Source organism: Bos indicus x Bos taurus, chromosome 3, assembly GCF_003369695.1.
Source record: "Bos indicus x Bos taurus breed Angus x Brahman F1 hybrid chromosome 3, Bos_hybrid_MaternalHap_v2.0, whole genome shotgun sequence".
In the NCBI taxonomy this organism is placed as follows: Eukaryota; Metazoa; Chordata; class Mammalia; order Artiodactyla; family Bovidae; genus Bos; species Bos indicus x Bos taurus.
This window is the reverse complement of record NC_040078.1, coordinates 89,865,439-89,873,973: the sequence shown is the minus strand read 5'-3', so window position 1 is coordinate 89,873,973 and position 8,535 is coordinate 89,865,439. Positions and strand designations below refer to the sequence as shown.

At 44.6% G+C, this 8,535-nt stretch overlaps 1 non-coding gene across 1 annotated transcript; it reads right to left on the bottom strand.

The window, feature by feature from the left end:
- Positions 1 to 7,706: 7,706 nt before the first annotated feature.
- On the bottom strand, positions 7,707 to 7,779 carry TRNAW-CCA. The gene has a single exon. It is a non-coding gene; the product is annotated as a tRNA-Trp (tRNA).
- Between the last annotated feature and the right edge of the window lie 756 nt (positions 7,780 to 8,535).

Here is an 8,535-nt window from a genome sequence, read left to right as displayed (position 1 = left end):
GTCAGTGTTTTCTACAAGGGTTAGGACCTGAAACTTTTGAAAGAACCATTCACCTTTTGGGGAAGCATTTCTGAATTGTCCATCACCAACCATTTCTTCTTGGATATCATCATGTTTGTTGATTGGAGCTGTCCTTTATGTTGATGCACCTCTGGATCCAGATAAAACATTAAACTGCCTTCCTTCTCCATCAAGTGTACACTTTTTAAGCTATCACTGGCATTTCAAGTCTTCTGAAAACAGTATATGCATGGTCCATAGCACAGTACAAGCAGCATCTAATAATAGTTTTCACTGAAGAATGTTTTCAGATTCTTGAATAAATCAGATCTTTGGTTGAGACCCTACTGATGATCCCTGAGAAAGCCTTTCCCACCTCACCTCTAGTGTTGACCATTGCTGCTCAACCCTAGTTCTCCCTGACTTCAAAGCTCATCCTTTTACTACCCCACTGGAGGATGTCTCCAAGCTAGTTTATCCCCTACCCCTCCTGCAGAGGCCAAGGGATGATAAATGGTAAATATTCCTCACCCAAACTCCCTGTCTCATCCCTTAGGAGCCTCAGAGTCTGAGGCTTTCTAAAATTAGGTCAATCACTTCCTTCCTTACCTCCAGCCAGTTTTAACTATAAGCTCTCCTATCCATCTTCCTTACTGGCTGAATTTTCCTCTGTGCTTTCATGGACTACCATAACCCAGCAGTATTTTTCCTATTGCCCTCTTAACTTCCCCTGGGAGTCTGACTTGTTACTCATTTTGGACCTGGTGCCTTGTGAACTTGATAATGGTCTTCCTTACCTTACTCAGCTCTGACGCAAGTGAGGAAGAGCCTTCCCAGTTTTAATCACTCCTTAGAGATGGGGCTCTGGATGTCATGCTAGCCCCCACTGCACGTCCAGTGAGTTTCCCGGATGCAGAGGGAGTGGAGAGAACTTGGGCTTTGGACTGAGACAGACTTGGGTTTGAATCGTAGCTATACAATAATTCTGAGTCATGATTTCCTTATTTCTAAAATACAGGTGATAAATGCATTTTTTCCAGACTGCATGTGAGGGTTAAGTGATATAAGTATTTTGTTGCCTAGCACCTAGGAATCATTTAATAACTTTTGTTATTTGTCTTACGTCCAGTATTCTTGATTGAAAATGCCCTAAAGTCTCATCATATAACTAAAGGATACTAACATCAATTATAATTAGGCCAAGAGTTACACAGCATAACCATTAAAAGCATGGGCTCCTGGACAGACGGCCCGAGTGTGAATCTCAGTTTCACTGCTTAGTAACTATGTGACCTTGGGCATTTACTTAAACCCTCTGAATATCAGTTTTCTCAACTGCAAAATGAGTTTTATGATTGTAGCCACTTCATGGGGTCAAATCACTTAGAATAATCCCTTGACCATTATAAGCACTTAATTTGTATATGATATTATAGTTGTTACCATGTATTGAAGTCTTGTTAAATTCCAGGCTCTATGTTAAACTCTTATTCATCCTCTAGCATTTTCACAATGACTCTGGTCATAGGATCCCTGCCTTTGAGCTAGGGAAACTGAGGTTCAAGTGGAAGGATAACTTACGCCCTGATTCTAGAGCGAGTAGGTGGCAGAGGCTGGATTCATGACAGGCAGTCACCACCCTTTTCATTCTGCTCTGAGGTTATCTCCCTCTGACTCCGGCTTATTCTTTAAGGAGCCCCCTTGGCTCCTTCCCAGCTTCCTATCCTGATATCTCAAGAACATTTCCACATTAATCTTGGTTTCCGTTGCTATTTATGTCCTGTTACCTTTCCCAAGCTTTATCACAAGGGTTGATTAATCAGAAACTGTTTCTCAGAGGCTATGACCCTAAAGGAAATATATTACAGCCTCTGTAACCATTCCTGATCTCAGCTCATGAATGATAGGCTGTTTATCAGAGAGCAGAAGGCAGCCCATTGTTGGGATGTAAAGAAAAGGTGACCAGGTTAGAAGGCCTCATATAAGACATAGGTCTTTGGGACCTGCTGAGTAAGCTGATGTGCATATGGTTCTTGGTAAACAGGATACTTTCTTGGGCTCCAAAATCACTGTGGATGGTGATTTAAGCCACAAAACCAAGACACTTGCTCCTTAGAAGAAAAGTTAAAACAAAACTAGGCAGCATATTAAAAAACAGAGACATTACTTTGAGACAAAGGTCCATATAGTCAAAGCTATGTTTTTTCCAGTAGTCATGTATGGATGTGAGAGTTGTACCGTGAAGAAGGTTGAGTGCCAAAGAATTAATGCTTTCGAAATGGGGTGCTGTAGAAGACTCTTGAGAGTCCCTTGGAAAGCAAGGAGATCAAACCAGTCAATCCTAAAGAAATCAACCCTGAATAGTCACTGGAAGGACCAATGCTGAAGCTGAAACTCCAATCCTTTGGCCATTTGATGTGAAGAGCCAACATACTGGAAAAGACCCTGATGCTAGGAAAGATTGAGGGCAGAAGCAGAAGGGGATGACAGAGGATGAGATGGCTTCATCAACTCAATGCACATGAGTTTGAGCAAACTCTGGAAGATAGTGAAGGACAAGGAAGCCTGCCGTGCTTCAGTCCATGGGGTCACAAAAGTTTGACATGACTTAGTGACTGAACAACAACAACAAACAGGACGGTGTTGGCCCAAGCTGCTAACACTCAGCTCTGCCATGATGTGAAAGGGGTCTTCTAAGATCAAAGATGCATAGCCACAGAGATGGTCATGCATTCCACTTAACAACCAGTAGAAATTAGAATGGTAGCAGCTACCTCTGATTGGAGGCTTCTCATGTGCTAAAGAGGAGGTATACACACCTCCTGGGTGTTAGTGCTTACCAGGCCCTGACTTGCCCTTGAAGCTCCAAGAATCCCAAACAACCCAGAGCCCCCCAGAGGCACCATGCTAATTCTTGCCTCTGTGCCTTTATCCATGCATTCCTTCATTCAACACTTATATCCTAACTATCTATTATGGGTCTTTGGTGGGGGGAATTGTGTCCCTTTCCCCAAAATCCACATCTTAAAGTCCTAACCTCCAATATCTCAGAATGTGACCTGATTTGGAAATAGGGTCATTGCAGATGTAATTAATTAAGAGGAAGTCACACTGGAACAGGGTGAATTGTGTCCTTATAAACAGGGACAATTTGCACGCGTACACATGGGGGTAATACCACATGAAGATGAAGGCAGAGAGCAAGGGGATATGTCTACAAGATGAGAAACACCAAAGACTGCCAGCAAACCACCAGGAGATAGGAGAAAGACATGAAGCAGATTCTTTCTCACAGCCCTCAGAAGGAACCAAGTCTGCAGACCCCTTGATCTCAGATCCCTAGCCTCCAGAAATGTGAGAAAATACATTTCTGCTGCTTTAGTCACCCAGCCTATAACACCTTGCTACAGCAACCCTGACAAACTAATACAGCATCAGACATGAAGTTATGGGGATCAGCACTGAGCAACACAGATGAGGTCCCTGCCCACACTGAGTTTGCCTCTCAATAGAGAATAGCCTAAGAATACAAAATTAAATACACTACAACTTCAGGTCATGATAAGTGATGTGAAGGAGACTAAAGCAGGATAAAGGGATGGACAGTGAACAAGGTGCTCAGGGAAAATATCTGTGAGGAGGGGATATTTTGCATAGAGGCCTGAAAGAAGTAAGGGAGTAAGTCATGCAAAGCTGTGAAGATAGAATATTCCATGTGGGCCCCTTTGTCTGGATGGTGGTCCCCCTTGCCCTCTCTTAACCCTCCCAGCACCGGCTGACTCATTCTAGTCTCAGCTTAGATGCCACCTCTTCCAAAGAAACTTAGCTGACCCCCAAACTAAGCTAAATGCTGCCCTTCTATGGGGCTCCCAAACATCTAGAGTACATGTATCCCTCAACAACTTGTTTTATTTATTTATTTATTGTTAGTTTTGTGTCTTTCTACCTAGATTGTGCTTTCACAGAGGACAGGACCATGTCCTATTCATTTCTGTGTCCCCAGAGGTCAGCAAAGAATCTGATAAACAACAAGTGTGATAGGTTTGTTGTATATATGGTTGGATGGATGGATGGATGGACTGATAGATGAATGGATAAAAGAAGTGAATGGAATTATGTTATTTATTCCTAACTACAACCTTGTGGGATAGTTATTATTGTACTTATGATACAGATGAGGAAATCTTGGTCTCACTGAGGAGGAATTTGGGTTATTCACACTATTCATACTGACCATGTTCTAGGGCACAATTCAACCGGCTTAAATTGTTGAAGGACTTAGATGAGCAAAGTCATCCACTGGACCCAAGTTCCTTGAAGGGTGCAGCCCTTTACAAATTACACTCTGACATTTCCATTTGTTCCTCCTAATAGCCTGCAAATATATAAACAGGATAACTGTCTTTATTTGACAGACAGGAAAATCCTGATTCAGGGAGGTGAATTGAATTGCCCAGGCTCTCACAGCTAGCAAGCAGAGTGAGGACTCCTGACTCCCTGTTTTCCCATTCATTGGTGCTGCTGCCCCAACTCACTGACCCTCAGAACCATATCTTAGATGCTTAGAGCTAAGAGGACTTGGACTTCATCTAGGCCAGCCTCTTACAGATGAGGAAGGAGAGACTCAGAGCTGGCAACCCCATGCCCACCGTCCTTCCTTCAGACTTAACCCATTTCACTTGCTCTAAGAAAGTACCAGAGGGATGCTACTCTGTTCAAAGACAACAGGAGACACCTGCCCTTTGTAACAAAATGAACAAAAAGCAAAACAAAGAAAGAGAAAAGGAAACCATCATCTAGACAGAACCCTAAAACTCATTTTTCCCGGAGAACGGCAAGCTCTTCTTCAGCACCCCTTTCCCTTTAAAATCATAAGATTTTCTGGAGGATTAAATCGGAGGAGGACAGAGTAATGACAAATCCACCAACCACAGCAGCCCCTCCATTAGCCCTTTAATGAGAAACATGTGAAGAATTGGTGCTTTTGAACTGTGGTGCTGGAGAAGACTCTTGAGAGTCCCTTGGACTGCAAGGAGATCCAACCAGTCCATCCTAAAGGAGATCAGTCCTGGGTGTTCATTGGAAGGATGGATATTGAAGCTGAAACTCCAATACTTTGGCCACCTGATGCGAAGAGCTGACTCATTGGAAAAGACCCTGATTCTGAGAAAGATTGAGGGCAGGAGGAGAAGGGGACGACAGAAGATGAGATGGTTGGATGGCATCACTGACTCAATGGACATGAGTTTGGGTAAACTCTGGGAGTTGGTGATGGACAGGAAGGCCTGGCATGCTGCGGTTCATGGGGTCACAAAGAGTTGGACATGACTGAGTGACTGAACTGAACTGAACTGAACTGTGGAGGCGGAGGGGCATGGCAGCATGGATAGGCAGGGTTCAAGGAGTTCTCCCTCTTTGGTATGGATGGGGATGGCTGCATTTCTCCAGTGACCCAGCATTCCTAGTGGGAAATGGAGCAGAGCAGGAGCCCCACCACAGCCAGCAGTCTGCGGGGCAGCAAAGGTGACTGTGACTTCACTCCCACCATCCACATGGCCCAGCAGCCCTCTGCTCTGTCCTGGATCTCTGTGCCCAGTTCAAGGTTATGGATTCAACCCAGAGAGGTCAAGGTCAGATCCAGGAGCTGCAGTCTGCCCCCATTCCATGAACAGGGAGAAAATCAGGCGTGCAACACTTTTTGGCATATAATATCTCAAATCTGGTCTAAAGTTGAAGGTTTTTATGCTGAAAGCCTGCTTCCACTCCTGTGTTCCAAAAACATGAGCAATATTCACCTCTCACTCAAGGAAAAAACCTCAGCCCCTTCCTTCTACCCTGGGACCATACCCACAGTCAAATGATGAGCAAGGCAGCTCACCCTCCTTGAGAGCTGTCTCCCTAGCAGCACTGTCTCTCCATTCCTAGAGCACCTACCTCAAGTCTGACCTCATCACCTCTTCATGACCTTCTTATAGTAGCAGACCCTCCCTCCCCTGACAACCTACCCCACCTGTTGACATGCTCTTCCTGCACAATTAACCTGATCAGGTTAGTTCCCAGCTCCAAACACCAGGTTCCTTTCCTGTTTCCCTTGTTGTTGTTGTTCAGTCACTAAGTCATGTCTGACTCTTTGTGACCCCATGGACTGCAGCACACCAGGCTTCCTTGTTCTTCATTATCTCCTGGGGTTTGCTCAAACTCATGTCCATTGAGTCAATGACGCCATCCAAACATCTCATCCTCTGTTGCCCCCTTCTCCTTCTGCCCTCAATCTTTCCCAGCATCAAGGTCTTTTCCAAAAAGTCAGCTCTTCACATCAGGTGGACCAAGTATTTGGAGCTTCAGCATCAGTCCTTTCAATGAATATTCAAGGTTGATTTCCTTTAGGATTGACTGGTTTTATCTCCTTGCTGTCCAAGGGACTCTCAGCTGCTTATCTCTTACCACCCATTTTTCTCCCCAGCAGCTCTCAGCTGTGCCATGTATTATCTCTATTCACTTCCTCTTGTGACCCTTCTTCCAGAACAACTCCCTCCCCTCACCATCTCCCACCTCTTATTGCACTGCCCAAATGCTACTCAGTATTTGAGACCCAGCACAGGCATCTTCTCCTGAAGAGGCTTTGCCAGATCTCCTTCACACCAGCCCAGCCATCCAGCTGGGATAGGGGCCTTCACCTTGCACCCACAGCCCTGTCTTGCTACATCCAGAGGGACAGCCACCTAATCCTGTCCCTTTCTTCTGACTCCTCCTCAAAGGTCAGGGCTCTGTTTTACTCATTTCCACATCCCCAGATGCTGGTCAAATCTCTGAAAAAACATAAGAACTCCATAAATATCTAATGGGTGAATGAATGCATGGTTGGTGGAATTGATTTGAAGAGTCAGACAAAACTGAGTGACTGAACAACAACAAATGAGGGAAAGTAAAGAGTCTAGGAGAGTTCCAGGTATTGACACTTTTCGTAAGACTGAAAACACACAACAAATGAAGGTTTAGGGAGCAGATGGCTGCCCCATTGGGTAGAGATGTCCCATAGGCAGTTAGGTCTATGTACTTATATGGAGTTAAGAAAAGACTGTATCTGGATGAGGGATATCATTTGGGGAATCACTGCAGTAGGAAACTTGCTCAGAGAAGGATCTAGAGTGAGAAAAACAGGGGCAGGAACCCTGAGGAACTGTCATTAAAGCATGGGCAGAGGAAGATAGTTCCATGTAAATAACAGAGGCTCCTACTGCTGCTAAATCTCTTCAGTCGTGTCTGACTCTGCGAGACCCCATAGACGGCAGCCCACCAGGCTCTCCCATCCCTGGGATTCTCTAGGCAAGAACACTGGAGTGAGTTGCCATTTTTTTCTCCAATGCATGAAAGTGAAAAGTGAAAGTGAAGTCACTCAGTCATGTCCGACTCTTAGCGACCCCATGGACTGCAGCCTTCCAGGCTCCTCCGTCCATGGGATTTACCAGGCAAGAGTACTGAAGTGGGTTGCCAGTGCCTTCTCCGAAATAATAGAGGGGAGACATGGCCAAAGAGGTAGGAGCCGCTGCATCAGAATGTGATGCCACCCAAATCAAGGGATGAGAGCACTGCAAGGAGACCCATGTTTCCAAATGCAGCAGTCACTTCTTCTTTTATTTATTTACTTGGCTGTGCTGGGTCTTAGCTGTGGTATGGAAACTCTTAGTTGCAGCATGTAGGATCAGTTCCCCAACCAGGGATCGAACCTGGGCTCCCTGCATTTGGGGTGCAGAGTCTTAACCACTGGACCACCAAGGAAGTCTTCCAGCAGTCACTTCTTAAACAATGATCAAGGCCTTTATAATCTAGTCCTTGCCCAGATTTTCTACCTCATCCCCTCACACTGTAGATTTCAGCCCTTCTGCATATCTTAGGGTTCTCTCAATCTTCTGTGACATTCTACCTTCCCATTCATTTGTTCATTCATTTCCTCTCCTATAATGTCCACACATTCCTGTGTGGTTCTGTACAACCCACTGGAAATTGTCATCATCAATCAAATGCCATCTTGAGCTTTTTCTCCTATAAAGCTTGCCTAACCTGTTAACCACTCCTTCCTCTAGCCCTCCACTTTTCTATCAACTTGGCTCTTACACTTCACCTGCAAGACTATATTTCTATTTCCATGCCTCTCTTCCCCATAAGATTGCCTTGTCTAGGGGCACAGGCTGTCTATTTATCTCTACAATGTCAAGAGCAGACACATGATGTGGCATGGTCAGCAGTTTATATGTTTTATTGAATGAGAAAGAGTGAACAAAAGACTTTGCACATCAACATCACTCAGAGAACAAATCAATGGTAGTGTAAAAATCAAAAGAGTTAATTGAGAATTTTCCTTCACTGGGTTTTGATTAACTGAGGTTTCCCTGGGTTAATGCCTGGATTGATACTATACAGAATACATTCAGGTTTGCTCTGGCCTATGTGAGCTCCTGAATGTAGTTGTAAATGAACTAATCTGGGTGGGAGGGATCACCTCTGTACGGTTATATAGAAACATCCATTTGTGTT